The sequence below is a fragment of the Lactuca serriola genome, chromosome 4, assembly GCF_051521515.1.
Source record: "Lactuca serriola cultivar US96UC23 chromosome 4, Lser_US96UC23_V15, whole genome shotgun sequence".
NCBI lineage: Eukaryota > Viridiplantae > Streptophyta > Magnoliopsida > Asterales > Asteraceae > Lactuca > Lactuca serriola.
In genome coordinates this window covers 49,577,954-49,595,412 of record NC_136411.1, presented here as the reverse complement: position 1 = coordinate 49,595,412, position 17,459 = coordinate 49,577,954, and positions in this window count along the sequence as shown.

Below are 17,459 nucleotides of genomic sequence, written 5' to 3'. Positions count from 1 at the left end.
GTTTTTTTTTTTAAATATTCTAGTTTTTTTATATAAATTTACTGATTTTTAAAAATTATATTTTTTTAAAAAAATGCAGCTTTATTAAAAAAATTACAGTTTTTTTTATAAAAAATTGCAGTTTTTTTTCGAAAAAGTTACACTTATTTATTTTTTTTAAAAAAAATACAGTTTTTTTTAAATTACTGTTTTATTAAACAATTTGCAGTTATTTTAAATATAGTTTTTTTTCAAAAAAATTGCAGTTCTTTTTTGAAAAAGTTACCGTTTTTAGAAAAAATTCAAATTTTTAAAAAATTTATGCTTTCCTAAAAAGTTAAAAAAAATCTGCAGCAAAAAAAAACGAAAATTATTTTTTTCATAAATAAGTCCAAAATTTTGTTTTATAATGTAAATTTGAGAGCTTTTTATTAATATTTCCAATAATACAAAAAATTAAGTGGGATTGAAATAATGACGATCATGCCCTTAATGATTTGATTTTGATCCAAAGCTCCACCTTTAGCTCTTAGGTTCTCGGGAAACTATGAGTTCTCAACCGATCTCAACTATATATATATATATATATATATATATATATATATATATATATATATATATATATATATATATATATATATATATATATATATATATATATATGTGAAAAAAATTGATAACAACGTTAAAAATTAAAGAAAAAAACATGCTAAACTTCAGACACAAACGAACAAAAAATCGGTACAACAACAAACCGACAAAATTTGTCAAACTTAACGACAAAATTTCAAATTTTAAATTTCTCATTTTAATTACATTAAATTAATAATTGATTCTTTATTTCCAATTTTTAATTCTAAATTTCACAATCTAGTTACATTACATTAATAACACTAGAATAAAAACTAAAATAACATTAATATATATATATATATATATATATATATATATATATATATATATATATATATTATAAGGTGATATAATTTCATGCATTTATTTAAATCAATGATTATAATTTTATATAACTAAAACAATATCTCTTAATTAATAATTTATTTGAAATAATTGATTATTAATTTTAAGTTTTCACTATGAAAGCTTAATTAATTTTATAACCGTAGTTCTCATAGGTTGTAAACTAATATATATATATATATATATAGTGGTAGGTTAATGTGTTTTTATATTTATTGTGTGCTACAATACACTAATATGAATTTTGTAAAATTAAATAATTATTTAATTAAATAAAAGTAGACATTAAATTATTTGCATAATTATACATATATTAAATGAAATCTATAATTATAATTTTGTTTCTATGGAAATTAATTAAATTCGTCATTAATGAATAACATTCTTTTAGAATAAATTCGTATCTAGGTTTTTATGTATCAGTTCGTTTTTTATATTACGACTCACTCACTTAAAATACAATAAATTTGCATGGAATATGAAGAACGAGAGTGTATTCTACTTGAGTACACTCTCATTCTGCTAGAATACACTTTTATTTTTCTAGATACGAATTCATTCTGAAAGAATATTATTGTTGACATTAATGAAGAATTTAATTAGTTTCCATAAAAGGAATTATAAGTATGGATATAATTTAATATACATATAATTTTTACTAAATTCCTATTGGTGCATTCTAGCATACAATAGATGTGAGAAACAATAAAACCTATATATATATATATATATATATATATATATATATATATATATATATATATATATATTTATATATATATATATATATATATATATATATATATATATATATATATATATATATATATAACTTATGCACCTAAATAACATACACTAATAAGGACACTCTTTAGAAAAAATATTTAAAAAAACATTATATGTATTAAATTTGCATAGATGCACACTTGCATTGTATATATATGGATTTACATCCTATCCATATTTGTACATTTCATCTCTCTCTCTCTCTCTCTCTCTCTATATATATATATATATATATATATATATATATATATATATATATATATATATATATTTAAAACATATTAGTCATATCTTGAATTTTAAGAGGTATAAGATACAAAATTTTTTGTACAAGTCAATTATACATAACAAAATCATTAATATTTGCCTAAAAGTATGAAGACTTGAATTAAGGAAGGTTATTAAAAATGTAACTTGGAGTAAAATGAGAATTTTAAAATATTAAATTCATCTATATAAATTAATTTACATTTCTTAAACTAGACGCCGATGATAATTAATTTACATCAAATGTATAAATAGACAATATATATATATATATATATATATATATATATATATATATATATATATAAAACTTATAAATTAAATATATTAATTAAAAGTCGTATTTTTTTATTACATAATAACTAATAATAAAATCAAATAATTATTTCTCTGTAAGAAAACTAGTCGCCAAAAGAGCTATTTATCATTGCTGCTTTTATTACTTATATGCATGCTCTAGCAGTGCATAAACTTTTTGTTTTTTTTTTTTGAAAAAATATGCGGAAAAAAAGGTTTTATGTTTCTCACGAATATATAAATTCCTAAAATATTATATATATATATATATATATATATATATATATATATATATATAATCTTGCCAAAATGCTGGAATAAAAGACTCTCCGGTCTTCGACAAAACGATCACCGCCTGAATTGCAAGCTTGGGCCTTTCGGTTGCCATTTTCATCAAGATCACAATCCTTTTTCAAATGTGGTGTGTTAGAATTTTCACAGCCTCTCGTATTTCATGGATGGTTTGGTATATTCTTGTCTTTGTTCGATCCATGCTTTCCAACTTTTCCATAACTGCTGCCATGTCATTTGAAGCCGCATTCACGATTCCTATTGCCACGTCTTGTCGAGGGATGTGATATTCTTTTGAGTGTTTGCATAATTCTTTGATTAGCTTCTTGATTACGACCAATGCTTTCTTTGTGAGTGGCCCTTGATAAGTAAGGATTTTCCTAATTACATCTTTTACCTCGTTGTAAAAGAGTGATACTTCTTTGTGCACATTTACATTGCTTTGGGGACAGTTTCTAAGTAATCCGTTATAGTGCTCCTAAGCCTCATACAATGATTCTCCCACGTTTTGCTCGAAATTTGCGATAACCTTCTTTAATTTTGAAAGCTTCGATGGTGGGAAAAAGTTTTGTATGAATTCTTCACGCATTTGTGCCCATGTTGTTATTGAGCTGAGTGGAAGTGCATTTAGCTGATCATTTGCCGCACCCGTAAGAGTAACAGGGAGCATTCTTAGTAATATCGTCTCACATGCTATGTTGGGAATATTGAAGTATTCGGCGATATCAATGACCTTGTCAATGTGCTTGTAAGCTTCCTCATGATCTTTCCCATAGAATGGTATGTCTTTCAACTGAGTAAGTATGTGTCCTTTTAACTCGAAGCTAGCTATCTCAGGAATTGTGGGTTGCACAAGACCCGATCTGATGTCAACACACATCCATCTATTATACGCTTCTATTGTCATGTCGTTAATGTCCGCCATGTTGTTTTTGGGCTCACTTTCGGGTTCGCTTCCTCTTTATGATTCTGTTTCGGGCTCGTAACCAACTTCCTTTTGTTAGGAGTCTTCTCAAAGCTTTCAAACTTTCTTTCGCTTACTGGCATGTTGCTTGATTCTCGTATGTGTTTGTCCTTCTTTTTATGGAACGCTGACTCCGAATAACTCCGGATCTTCAAATGGCGGTGTCAATGGTAACTTTGATTTGCGGGTCATATATTGGCTAGAATAAAACATAAAATAAAATGTAAAAAGAACAAAAATGAAAATTGTCTGAATGTTGACCACACCATGGTCACATAGAAACGCATCGTGGTGCTCAGTAGAATAGAAGAAAAAAAGCCAAAAAAAAAAACAGTGTATGGAATAAATTCCAAACAAAGGGTCTAACTAAAACTACCTTATTTTTATAGATGTCTACTTCCTCATCCTCCAACCATTACAACTTCTCCTTGATCTTTATATGCTCCAAAGTCATATTGGATGATACCAATTACAGTGATTAGATGCGGAATATAAAGATTGCTCTTCGATTTGAGAACAAAGAGTATGTCCTCGAGAAATAAATTATTGAAGTCAAAGAGCCGAAAGCTACTCCTGAAGAGTATGTCTCCTACCAAAAGTATTACGAAGATGGAACAAAAGTTGTGTGTATCATGGTCGCCACTATGGCCCTTGAGTTGCAGAGATTTTATGAGGACTACTAGCCTTATGAGATGAACAAGGACCTTATGGAAAAATTTTATAATCAAGCTCGTCAAGAAAAGTATAAAGTGGTCAAAGCCTTCATTGCATGCAAGATGAAAGAGGGAGAATCTGTCTGTAGCCACATGCAGAGAATGAAACGATACGTGGAGCGTCTTGTTAGGATAAATGTGCACGTTGATGAGGAGTTGGCTATTGATATAGTCCTAAACTCCTCATCAAGTTGTTATGATTAGTTCATTCTGACCTATCATTTGAATAACACTGAGACCACCTTGGCTTAATTGCACAACCTAATGCAGACTTCTGAGGCAGGAATGAAGGGTAAGAACTCAAAACCTAATCATGCTAGTGCTCCCGTTCTGGCTATTGGTCAAGGGAAGGGGACGAAAAGGAAAGGTCCTCCTAAAAAGAACTAGAAAGGAAAATATCATGCTAGGTCATGAAGCAATGGACCCAAAGGAAAATCTAGTTGTGACATTCCTCAGAATTTTGATCCTAAAGAGGACACTTTCTTTTACTACAACGACAAGGGGCATTGGAAACGAATCTGCCCAGAGTATTTAGACATCAAGGTTGGCAAAATGAATCCATCTTCTGTAGGTATATACACTATTTCATCTAATAACTCATCATCTTCTCGTTCTTGGGTCCTTGATACACGATGTGGATTTCACATTTATTCTGATTTACAGGGGCTAAAAGAAAGTGAGGAGGTGGAGCTATTGGATTAATGTCTAAGTCCATAACTATAATTGGTAAGACTTGACCCGACCCGGCATGGTCCATTTGGGTTGCATGGCATCATGCATTTGGATAGACTAAAATGAGAGAAATAACACTTAAGGTTTGTTAATATATTATAAGTTCTAATATATTAATAAGGTTATTTAATTAGTATTGATCAAGAATTAATTAAGTGATCAAAAGGAGACTAATTAAATATATGGGTTGATTGTGTAAATCATTCATTCTTATATATGTGGGCTTGTGATCCAAGATTCCTTATGTTGGACTAAGTGTTGGATTAGTGTCTAAGTCCATAACTATTTTGGTATGTACTTGACCCGATGGTGCATGGTCCTTTTGGGTTGCCTTCACCAAAGCAACTTGATAGGATGAATTATGGAGAGAAAGGATTAAATATGATTTATTAATATATTATGAGAATAATATATTAAAGGAGAAATCATATTGTTTAATTAATATTAGTCAAGAATTAATAAGAATTAAGTTTGTGGCTAAAAGAGATTAATTAAACTTAAGGGATCGGAATTGTAATTATAAGATAATTGCAATTAGGCTATGGATTACCTTTTAATATAAGGTTGGACGAATTCTATGGGAAGCCCATTAGAAATCGTCCATGGCTTGTAAGAGAAGGGTCCATGGGTTGCTTAGGGCCTAAGCATCCAAATTAGGGTTTCCTAGTTTAAAACCCTAATAGCCTACATGTATAAATAGGACCCTTAAGCCTCAAAAACGTGGTGAACTAATCCTCTAGGGTTTCCACACGGTTTTGGGCAGCTCCTTCTCTTCTCCTCTTCATCATTTTGCTCTTGGTGTTTGTGAGCCATTAGAGGAGTGACATTTGTGACTCTAAGCTTTCCAAAGTCAATACAAGAAGGATTTGTGATTGTTATTACTACATAACAATCAAGGTAACATCTAAACCTATTTCTTATGCTAATATGATTACTTGTATGCTAGAATTAGGGTTTTAAGTATTGGATTAAAAGCATGTACAATAGAGAAACCTAGATCCAAGCTTTAGGGTTTGCATGAGCACATAGGATGTCTTTTGGCTAAAATCCATCAGTTGTATCAGAGCCTAGATTGGTTTCTATTGTATTGATGCTTTATGTGTTGAAAAAATTGAATTTTGGCCTCCCTGGATGATGAACTCGGCGAGTACCACAGTGTACTCGGCGAGTACAGTGTGGTACTCGGCGAGTTCGAGCGTCAGAAAGAGGCATGTTCGGGATTTCTTGCTGTTTTGGTCTTGGATACTTACCTTAACTGTTATGGATCATTAAAATTAGAATTTTAATCATATTTTGGATATATCCTTGATTAAACAAAAGATATTCGCCAATTATTTAGATAATTACTTCCTTATATGATTAAGTTTGATTATTTGTATTAATTGGGTAACTTATTTTGCAAGAAATCGAAATTAGGTCAAATATAGATAAATGATGAAATTAATTGTTTAATTTATATTATTTGTTATTTGATCCTTGTGTTGTGAAAAGTTTCAATTTTTCCCCTTTAGGTTTTATAGTTTAAATTTAAACTCAAAAGTTTTGTTTTTGAAATTTAAATAATTAAAACCCTAATGTCTTGAATAGTTTCAAAACTTGCCCTCAAGTTTTTGGAATTTAAATTTTGATTAAAAAGGTTTAATTTTGAAATATTTAAATTCTAAACCCTAATGTTTTGAAATGTTTCAAAACTTGCCCTCAAGTTTTGGAATTTAAAAGTTAATTAAAAGGTTTAATTTAGGAATGTTAAATTCTAAAACCCTAGTATAGTTTTGAAAAGTTCAACTCTCACCCTTATGGTTTTATTAATTAATTAAGGTGTATAATTAAAGGAGATTTAATAAATCCATAAAGTTTTGGTGTACAATTTAATTAAAAGTTATTATTAAATTAGAACACCTAGTATTTTAAAAGTGTAAAATGCACCCTATACTATATATAACATTAAAGGTCTAACATCATATATATGTGTGAGTAAAAGTCAGTCTTACCGTTAGTAGGCCTCATTCACGAAGCTGGCCTATAAGGGGTGTTTAAGGAAATTGCCTATAAAATGGCGATTGAATGGGCATCCACTCTTACCCACCGCACTCTTGACTAGTGGAGGGTCGTTAGCCGAACGGGTAGGATAGGACAGAAACCTTCCATTATAAGTATAATAAAGTATAAAAGTAACTAAATGCTTTCATAATATTCCTAATCTTAGTTACTTTAGGCAAAAGTGAATTGATGCAATCCCATGAAATTACACTTTGTGCCCTTGCGAAGACGTTAGTGGAGCGCGTGTGGTTAACCGGCACACTAAATGGTTCTAAGCAAAGGTATCAAAGGGTGACTCAATGTTTGTCATAGTTCGGTGGAGCGTGTGTGGTTTACCGGCACATCGAATAGGTGACCGTAACATGTGAGGGCACCATGTAGATTTGCATGGTTATTCACACCCGCTTTGTGATCCTCGGCATCCCAGTCACAAACTAGAGGGGCATATCGAGATTTAAACATGCCATTGAAAAGGTTCAATGAATCTCAAAGAATCTAGGAGTTTTCAATACATTTAAGACTTAATCTGTTTTTCGTTTTTCATGGTGGAAAATTAGTGAATCGTCATTCACTTACCTTCAAATGTTCTGCAATTAGGGTTACGGCATCCCTCTCCCGAGTTGTGGAATATTGTGTTGGGTCCTAGCCTTAATATCTCATTTGGGTGATTTATTAAGGACTCAATCGATCAACTAACTTGAATTTGTTTTCTCCCGTTTTGTAGATGTCAAAGTTCGACAACTATGGTCTTCCCAAATCCCGTGGAACAGGCATTCCACATGAAGATGATATTCCACGATTCGATCGAGGAACAAGAGATCATGCTTCACTTCCTCCTCCTCCTCCTGTTATTCTCCCTAACCCACAAGATCGAAGAATTGAAAGGTCTAATGTCACTAAAGCCCTATTGGAAATGAAACATGAAGATGGTAAACCCGTGTGTGCCTACGTTCTAGGAATGAAATCACACATCGATAGGTTGATAATGTTGGGTGCGTCATTCCCGGATAAGTTGGATGTGAACTGGGTTCTGCAGCCACTTCCCGAATCATATAATGAGTTCAAAAGAAAGTATTATATGATGGATCATGAAGAAAACCTCATTGACCTAACTTACATACTCATGGCTGCTGAATCAGAAATGATTTGGCAAAGCAATGGAGCGTATTTGTTGGGAAAGTCAACCAACCATGCTTCCGAGGACGTTCTAGGAGAACCGACCTGCGTTTGCTACCAAGTGAAAGGGCGTTGGATACGAGTCTGCCCTAAAAGCCTGGAGAGTCCAAAAGATGGGAGAGTCAAGGAGTATAGCTGTGCTTCAGGTAAAATCCACTATCTAACTCAATTAAGTTCCTATTCATTGATACATAATGTGATAAGATTGGATTTGAATGTTTTGCAGGATCAATGAAAAAGAGAGGAAGCTTAATGAAAGAGCAAGATGGATCTAATCACGAAGAAATGGATCTCGATTGCATGGATTCGAAGATTAGATTTTGAGCTTAGAATGTTATGATAGAGTTGTTAGGAATATTCAATTACATAGTCTTTCAGTTGATTTTGCATTGTAAGGACAAAATGTTTTCCGCTGCTTTATGAATAAAATAAAAATTTTGATTTGACTCATTTATTTATTTATTTCCTTGCAATGAAATCGTTATAAAAAATTGATGTTTGCATATTTCTACAAAGAATGGATGTGATTCTTAATTATGTTATTTGTGGAAATGTCAAGAATTTACCAAATAGAGAAAATTTCTCATCGACAAAGTTTCAAGTGGACAGAAACTTGGAATCATGCAACAAGTATTGTATGATGAATGAAAAAAATTTCACATTTGGGAAAATTAGACTAATTCGTTGACAAAGTGTCAAATGAAGGACTAGAAGATCGAGTACACAAGGTTGTGTGTTGATCAAGTCCACCACAAGAGTAAGAAAGATATTCGTCATGATTTACTAAGGTTAAGTAAATATGATTACACTTATGAGATTAAGTGTAATTCTTAGTTGATTGAAAAAGTTTATATCAATAGCAGAACGAATAAGAAGAATCAAGTAGGCAGAAAGATAAAAGTTTCTCTATTATAAGAAGAAGGGAGAGTACCTTTTATTATGTTTTATGATAGGTCTTAATGATTAAGAACCATATCTCAATTGATCCTGTAAGTGAGTCCTTGTACAATTGTATGTCTAAGAAGAGGAATCAAGAATTGAAGAAATGGTTAAATCAAGATGACAATCATACTTCGTTCCAAAACAAATCTTAAAGTTAAGATTGTGACATTTGAATGACAAATATTAAGAAGGTTGATAACGTTCATCAAATGTGGAAAGTTGTGATGTCTTGATAAGACAAAGACCAACTAGGACCAAATTTTATGAAGTTTTTTGTCTTGATAAAAACTACACTAACTCTTGAATATTTGTTTGTCAAGAAATGTTTCATTGACAAGAGAATCTTATATGTCAAGGAGTCAGTGGGAGTCTTAACGGTCTTGAAAGGTTTCAAGAACTAATCAAAATAAACCTTATCGAACATCACTAGCACACGACTTGAGGTTTACAACCCATCGTGTTAACATTATCTTGTTTCTGTGACGTTCCAATTGAGTTAATTATGCATGTGAGTTATATGAGTTCTCATTTGAACGCATAAGAGGCAAACACCTTAATCAATGAAAAAGTACATTGATAGGAAAGGGTGAGCTACTTAACTACTTGGAAAACATGGTGGGCAGCCGTGGTATCCACATGAAATCAAGATTAAGAAAGTTCGGTGCATATGAGTTTGAATTTGTCATAAACTTTGTTTTGACAAATTCACATGGATAGGAACACATACACCATTAAAATCTAAGTGTCATAAGATTTTCTCCTTCATGAAAATGACTGTGAGAAAATGCTTTCACTAAGAGATATTTTAAGAAGGTAGCAATTGTAAAATTGCAATCTCAAATTTGATTATGGTCACGGTATCCCTTTCCATGATTCGAATTGTGAGATTTGGCAATTAGTCTTAATTGTTTGAGACACATAGGAGCTGTCTTGGATAAAGGTGTATGAGATTAAGAAGCCTTGATAAAAGATTATCAAAGCATTAGGTATTAGAAACATGAACTTAAGAAATTCAATAGGTATTGTTTTTCTGTAAGTTAAGCTATTTTCTGAATACATGTCAAAGCTAGTGGGAGCATAAGTGTTATGTTTATAATAATCATCATGATAGTGGGAGCATAAATGTTATGATTGTATGATTATTAAGGCAAGTATTGCAAGTTAGCAATATTAATTATAGAAAACAAGAGTTATACTTTGCAAAGTAGTAAGGATGTAAAGTTGTTTTGCTATAATTAAGGGAGAGAATATTGTACTTCGTTTTAAAATCTAAAGCTTAGATTGAGAAATTTTAATAAATTTAGTCAAAGGATACATAGTGCATTCTTAAATTTCGATTATGATTACGGCATTCCTCTTCATATTTCGAATTATGAGAACATAGCACGTAAAATATTATGGCAGAAGATTGATAAAGTATCAAATCTTCATGTAAGACATTGTGCATCGTGTCCAATACGCTTCGGGTATAGGATCGATTGCGAATGCTATAATATTTGACCATTCTAAAATTTTCCAAATGTCTAGCGCATTTAGAGGGAAAAAGGACAAGAATCGGTTTTGACTAAGATAATTAAACAACTATCAAAGGACAATCCAAGGTTCGCCGAGGATTGGTCGTTTGTGAGTAGTTGGAAGTATGATATTGGACAGAACATATCGACTTTATTATGAATAGATAAGATTCTATCAAGAATGAGTTGTGATATGGTAAGTATGGAAAGGTTTCCATATTGGGAGTTAGATATTGAGAATCTATGTCTAAGGTTAGAAACTTTTATGCAAAAGGATGTTCAAAGGAATGTACTTTGAGTGAGAGACATCACATCTGTGGAATTGTCTTGTAATAATTTCCGATAGAGGACTTTGTAATTCATTGGCAATAGTCATTGTGACTTTAGTGCAGTGATATTATAAAAGGATAATTGCATAAAATGTTAGAATCTAACTTATTCTATAAGTGGTAAGAATTTGATATTCTTACACTGGTGATAGGAATTGGGAATTGTGAAATGAGTATGATTGGTAATGTGTTCATTTGATCTATTTCACAAAGTTAGAACCATAAGAAAACATTGTGTGCATGCTAAGAGCATGGGACAAGTGGTGTAATAATTCAAGTAAAGAAGTTGATCATTCAAAACGACAAATAATGAGTAATCAATATGGTGATAAATAAAAGGTGTTTTATTTATACTCAAAGGTTTGAGGCCATATGTGATTAGTATTATCATTGTGTTTCACCTTGCATGTTTTGACTTCCTGAATAATTTAATTGGTTAAGAACAATCATATTATTCAAACGGACCACAGTCGTTCATATGTTCGAAGTAGGTATGAATGAAGACTATTGTGAATTGGTGTGTGGATCGTCTAAAGTGTATTAGACATAAGCAATTGTTTGCTGCAACATTCATGAGTGCTTATGAATATGAGTTTGAGCATTGGATTAAACCCACACTCACTTGGATCACTTCATGGATTTTATCACGAGTGATTGGTGAGATGATAACATCTTATATTCTTGAAACCGAGATTTGTGAGTTGTATCTTGCGAGTCGGTTGCACATTGATAATATGTAAACACATCAGTAACTTGGTGTCATAAAACATATTGTTGTGTGTGATTCGGTGAGTGAGTGCAAGCGAGCATTGAGTCAAAGTTTATCCGTTCCTTTTATCCAAAGTAGGATAAAAGTGATATCTGTGGGCCCCTCGATGATTTAGTGATGACACCTAAACGCTTGGCCAAGCCGGGACTAAATTGATGTGTTCAATTGTAGTCTGTTGTCAGTCGTCATAAATCTGAATTCGGGAAACAACACATAGACAGAGAGAATGATTTAGATCCATGTCTCAGTCTATAAGATAATATCTAGAATGAAGGAATATATGATCCTTTATCTGAAGGACATGCGTATATGATAAGATCAGAGTTGACAGCGGCCTTAGAAAGCTACGATTGCAGATCGGGATCTGAAGTCATACGCAGAATAGTTGTTAGACTTATCCAAGTGGGAGATTGTTGGATTAGTGTCTAAGTCCATAACTATTTTGTTATGTACTTGACCCGATGGTGCATGGTCCTTTTGGGTTGCCTTCACCAAAGCAACTTGATAGGATGAATTATGGAGAGAAAGGATTAAATATGATTTATTAATATATTATGAGAATAATATATTAAAGGAGAAATCATATTGTTTGATTAATATTAGTCAAGAATTAATAAGAATTAAGTTTGTGGCTAAAAGAGATTAATTAAACTTAAGGGATCGGAATTGTAATTATAAGATAATTGCAATTAGGCTATGGATTACCTTTTAATATAAGGTTGGACGAATTATATGGGAAGCCCATTAGAAATCGTCCATGGCTTGTAAGAGAAGGGTCCATGGGTTGCTTAGGGCCTAAGCATCTAAATTAGGGTTTCCTAGTTTAAAACCCTAATAGCCTACATGTATAAATAGGACCCTTAAGCCTCAAAAAAACCCTAATTTAAAACCCTAATAGCCTACATGTATAAATAGGACCCTTAAGCCTCAAAAACGTGGTGAACTAATCCTCTAGGGTTTCCACATGGTTTTGGGTAGCTCCTTCTCTTCTCCTCTTCATCCTTTTGCTCTTGGTGTTTGTGAGCCATTAGAGGAGTGACATTTGTGACTCTAAGCTTTCCAAAGTCAATACAAGAAGAATTTGTGATTGTTATTACTACATAACAATCAAGGTAACATCTAAATCTATTTCTTATGCTAATATGATTACTTGTATGCTAGAATTAGGGTTTTAAGTCTTGGATTAAAAGCATGTACAATAGAGAAACCTAGATCCAAGCTTTATGGTTTGCATGAGCACATATGATGTCTTTTGGCTAAAAGCCATCACTAAGTCCATGGGGTGACCCATGGATTCTCCATGGAGGTTAAAATCCATGGAGCATAAGGAATGGGTAAAGTCATGAGTTACATGGTGTAACCCTAATAGCCACCATATAAAAGAATCCCATGGCTCAAGAAATCATGCACTATGTGTGAGTGTGAGGGCTAGACGATTTCAAGGAGTGTTCAAGTTTCTCTCAAGTTATTCCAAGTGTATTTGGTGTTGTGTGAACCATTTGAGGTGGCACACTTGGGGCACTAGGCAGTCAAGCTTCATGAAGACTTTCTACATCAAATAGGTATGTATTCTATCTTGTTATATTCATTGTTTTGTATGCTAGATTAGGATAATACCTTCGAAGTTCATATTTGCATGTATAATAGAGAAAACATAGATCCAAAGTATTTAGGGTTGCATGTACACTTAGGAGTGGTAGAATGCTCAAATTGATTCAAAGTTTTTATGGAGTTACAAAATTTGGTGTTAATGTTTTAAAGGATTTCATAACTTAAGAATAAGTTATGGATCACCAAAAGTTTTTTGTGTTACCTTGTTTTATGAGTGAATTTAGATTAATGAATAAAATTATGTGATAGTTGGTTTTAATCCAAATTAATTTAAAAGAAGTTCATAAAATGTGTTTATGTAACTTATAAGTCACATTTATGAATCTTAAAACTCATAAAAGTTGTCATAGGTTACAAAATGAAGAGTCTTTTTCCTCATTAAATTGTTTTATGACTCCATAACTTGTCCTCAAGTTATGGATGTTCAAGAGTCACTTCATTAAAGTTTTTAAAACTTTAATTAAACTCATAAGTTATGAAAATCCAAGAGTTTTGAATAGTTTCAAAACTTGCCCTCAAGTTTTGGAATTTGTAAAGTTTTCCCCATGAATACTTTAATTCCAAGTTAGCCCTTAGAATTTTAAAAGTTAAAATTCAACCCTTATACTTTATAATATTATAAGTTAATAATATTTATATATATGTATAAGAGTAAAGTCAGTCTTACCGTTAGTAGGCCTCATTCACGAAGCCGGTCTATAAGGGGGGGGGGGGGGTATAAGGTTACTGCCTATAAAATGGCAATTTAATGGGTGTCCACTCTCACCCACCGCTTCCTTGACCGGTGGAGGGTCGTTAGCCGAACGGGTAGGACAAGGACTAGAATTCTCCCTTCATTAAAAGTATTAATGATAAATACTAAGTAACTAAACTCTTATAAATACCCAATCTTAGTTACTTAGGAAAATGTGAATAAGGTGCTAATCCATGAAATTACACTTTGCACTTTGTTTAAGTCGGTTAGTGGAGCATGTGTGATTAACCGGCACACTAACTCGTATTTAACAAGGTAGGCAAAGGGTAACTTAATGTTTATCATAGTATCGATGGAGCGTGTGTGGTTAACCGGCACAACGATTGAGGGGTAAACACTTAAGGGTACCAAGTAATTTGCATGGTTACTTCACACCTTGTTTTGTGATCCTCGGCATCCCAGTCACAAAACCTGAAGGGCACACTCGAGATTGAAACATGCCATTGAAAAGTTTAATGAATCTCAAAGATCTAGGAGTTTCAAAAACCAATTAAAACCTAATAATACATTTCGTTTATCTTGGTGGAAATTGGTGAATCGTCATTCACCTACCTTCGAATATTTTATAGCTTGGATTACGACATCCCTCTTCTAAGTTATAAAATAGTTTGTTCGGTCCAGGCCTTGATATTTCATATTGGGTGTCATAATAAGGACTTTAAATCAACTATCTTGAATATCTCCCAAAAAGATGTCTGGTTTAGACATTTATGATCTTCCTAAATCTCTTGAAACAAGCTTTCCTAAATGAAGATGATGTCCCATGGAAATCATACTTCTTTCACCTACTCCAATTATTCTCCCTAATCCACAAGTTCTTGAAAATTTCAAGGTCACTCAATCCCTATTGGCAAGCAAAGGTCTATGTGTGATCACATCTTGGAGATGTAGTCACATATTGACAAGCCGGGAGAGTTGGGTGTCAAAGTGTTGAGAAAGTTGGTGCCTCAACTACTTTCTTTGTCACATAGTGAGTTCCTTTGGGACTCTTATGAAACAGACTATGATAAGACCCTTAATGATCTTATCTATTTACTAAGATCAACTTCCTAAAACTTGTGGACATTGACAATAATGTCATTGGATATCCAGTAAAGCTCTCTTTTTCCAATGGAAAGGGATCGGCCATAGTCAACTCGGTTGACCAAATGGTAAAGAGAGAGGCTAAGTCTGAGATAGTCCCATTATCAAGGGTCCATAGGTAACTATTGCCAAAGGAAGGGGCATTGGTTGCGAAGCTGCCAAATTTACCTAAGGATGTTAAAGTCAATAAGTTTGGCTCTACTTTACGTAAAGTCCATTGTCTAACTCTATTAAGTGCATGCTGATTCTGATCGCGAAGATGGATTTCAATCGCATGGTTCGGTGATCAGAATTTTGGGCTATTACTTAAGAGTTATGATATTTATATTGCTTAGGAATAGATAACAACAAGGTTTTCATATGGATTGTAAGGATAAGTTTTCCGCAAAGTTTTAAAATAAAAGAAAAAGGTTTTGATTTTATTTATTTTAAGTATTCTTACAATGGCATTTGTGAAAAGTTATTGCTTATAAGATTCCACTGATAGCAATATTGGAAAGTGAATTTGATTCTTTCATTTGTGGTAGTGTCTAAATTTACCAAATAAGGAATGATTCTCATCACCCAAGTTTCAGTTGGATAGAAACTTGGAATCATGCAAGTTGTATAGCATGATGAATGAGAACTTTCAAGCATTGAAAAAAAATTAAGACTAACTACTAGTTCACATGGATGTGTGAGTCAAGTGAATGACTAAGGGATCGAGTACACATTCTTGTGCACTGGTCAAGTCCACCACAAAAGATCGATAAGACTATTCCTCATGGTTTACTAAAGCTCAGTAAATATGATTATACTTACAAGCTTAAGTGTATCTCTGAGACATTGGAAAAGGTTCCAATGTATGGCAGAGCGAATAAGAAGAATCAAATTAGGAAAAAGGATAAAAGTTTCTCAAATCTGAAAAGATGGGAGAGTACTTTAGTATTAGTTTTGTGATCATCTTAATGATTAAGAAACCATAGCACAATTAGTTCTCTAAGGAAATCTTAGTGCATTCTTATGACTAAGACGAGGAATCTTGAATTGTTGAAATGGTTAAATAAAGAAGACGAGTCATACTTCGTTCCAATACAAGTCTTAGAGTCATACTCCAAGATTGTAATTTGAGTGACTTGTCTTAAAGAAGGTTTAAAACACTTGTCAAATGTAAGAGTAAAAGTTTCCTACTCTTGTACATTTAAAATTGGTAAGTTGTGATGTTTTGGATAAAACAAAGAACAACTAAAGCCAATTATGTGAAGTGTTTGTCTTGATTAGAATCCGCACTATCTCTTGGATGTTTGAAAAGGGAGTCTTATAGGTCAAGAGGACAGTAGGAGTCTTAAAGGTCTTAAAAGTCTCAAGAACTAATCAAGAATAAAACCTAAAGTTCTTCACTAGCACACGACTTGAGGTTTATAACCTATCATGTTGAAATATTTTATGCCCATTCTAGTTAAAGTTGGCTTTGCATATGAGTTTTTAGAGTTCTCAATTGGTTGCACAACAACTTAGAAGCAATGACAAGCCCTTGAGCTGCCAGGTGGCAAGAAATTAAGATTGAGTTCAATCCATATGAGTTTGGATTTGTCATTATCCTTGTCTTGTGATTATGGTTTTGACAAATTCATATGGGTAGGAACTCATACACCATAAAAATCTAAGTGTCATAAGGTTTCTCTCTAATTCATGAAAATGATGGTGAGGAAACACTTTCACTAAGTAGATTTTAGGTAGATAGCAATTGCGATATTTGCATTCTCAAAGTCGTTAGTGGAGCGTGTGTGGTTAACCGACACACTAACCTGGACTTGTGAGAAATGGCAAAAAGGTCTAACCATTATGATTACGGCATCCCACTTCATAATTTTTAGACACACCTATGAGCTATCTAAGGGAAAGTCTATGATTTTGATAAAGTTTTATCAAAACAATCTAGTATCAGAAATCTGAACTTTGGTAAGAAAGTCAGCTGATTTCTGAGTACATGTCAAAGATAGTGGGAGCATAAGTGTCATGCTAATAATCATCATGTTAGTGGGAGCATGATAATTATGATAAGTATTGCAAGTTAGCAATGTTAATTATAGAAAACAAAAGTATCAATTGGGAAAGAGTTGTTTTACTACAATTAAGGGAGAGGAAATTATACTTCATCTTAAATCTAAAAGCTTAGATTGAGGTTTTAATCGTATTTAGTCAAGGATATAGATATGAATTTCATGTTGGAATGGCTCAACATAAGAAAATTT